Here is a 1,396-nt window from a genome sequence, read left to right on the forward strand (position 1 = left end):
AAGTAATTTACCTATGCTATTGCAGGGTTTTCAGGATCATAAGATTCTTCTTCAGAAGATGCCTCTTGAGTACTGTTGGATGCAGCTCGCATTCCATTCAGACTCTGAGAAATCATATTGACTTGCTGAGTCAATATTTTGTTCTGAGCCAATATGGCATTCATAGTATTAATTTCAAGAACTCCCTTCTTCATAGGCGTCCCATTGCTCACAGGATTCCTCTCAGAAATGTACATGAACTGGTTATTAGCAACCATGTCAATGAGTTCTTGAGCTTCTGCAGGCGTTTTCTTTAGGTGAATGGATCCACCTGCAGAAGTATCCAATGACATTTTAGCTAATTCAGACAGACCATCATAGAATATATCCAGGATGGTCCATTCTGAAAGCATGTCAGAAGGACACTTTTTGGTCAGTCCTTTGTATCTCTCCCAAGCTTCATAGAGGGATTCACCTTCTTTCTGTCTGAAAGTTTGAACATCCACTCTAAGCTTGCTCAGCTTTTGAGGAGGAAAGAACTTGGCTAAGAAAGCCTTGACCAGCTTATCCCAAGAGTTCAGGCTATCCTTGGGTTGAGAGTCCAACCACACTCTAGCTCTGTCTCTTATAGCAAAAGGGAAAAGCATGAGCCTGTAGACTTCAGGATCTACTCCATTAGTCTTAACAGTATCACAGATCTGCAAGAATTCAGTTAAGAACTGAAAAGGATCTTCAGATGAAAGTCCATGAAACTTGCAGTTCTGCTGCATCAGAGAAACTAATTGAGGTTTCAGCTCAAAATTGTTTGCTCCAATGGCAGGAATGGAGATGTTTCTTCCATGTAAATTGGAATTAGGTGCAGTAAAGTCACCAACCATCCTCCTTGCATTATTATTATTTTCGGCTGCCATCTCCTCTTCCTGTTCAAAAATTTCTGAAAGGTGCTTGCTGGATTGTTGTAATTTAGCTTCTCTTAGTTTCCTTTTCAGAGTCTTTTCAGGTTCTGGATCTGCTTCAACAAGAATATTCTTGTCCTTGCTCCTGCTCATATGAAAAAGAGGGACAAAAAAAAATAATAATAATAGGGGTTCTTTTTACCACAGTATAGAGGTCCTTGTGTGAGTAGAAGAAAATAAGGAGAAAAAATTCGAACACAGATGGAAGAGGGGGGTTCGAATTTGGGTGAGATTTTGGTGAGATGAAGTGTTAGTAGATGAATAAATAAATAGAAGGAAATGAGAAGGAAAGCGAATTTTCGAAAATTATTTTTGAAAAAGAGTTAGTGATTTTCGAAAATAGTTTTTGAAAAAGGTTAGTAATTTTCAAAAATTAAATCAAAAATTAAAATAATTAGTTAATTAAAAAGAAATTTTGAAAAAGAGGGAAGATATTTTCGAAAATTAGAGAGAGAGAGTTA

General features: G+C 37.2%; 1 non-coding gene across 1 annotated transcript; it reads left to right on the forward strand.

Annotated features, from left to right (window-relative positions):
* The first annotated feature begins 386 nt into the window (after nucleotides 1-386).
* Nucleotides 387-494, forward strand: LOC148565391 (small nucleolar RNA R71). Its single transcript, XR_015884843.1, has one exon. It is a non-coding gene; the product is annotated as a small nucleolar RNA R71 (small nucleolar RNA).
* The last annotated feature ends 902 nt before the right edge of the window (nucleotides 495-1,396 follow it).

Source organism: Arachis ipaensis, chromosome B5 (genome assembly GCF_059453495.1).
Source record: "Arachis ipaensis isolate K30076 ecotype BB chromosome B5, ASM5945349v1, whole genome shotgun sequence".
NCBI classification, from domain to species: domain Eukaryota; kingdom Viridiplantae; phylum Streptophyta; class Magnoliopsida; order Fabales; family Fabaceae; genus Arachis; species Arachis ipaensis.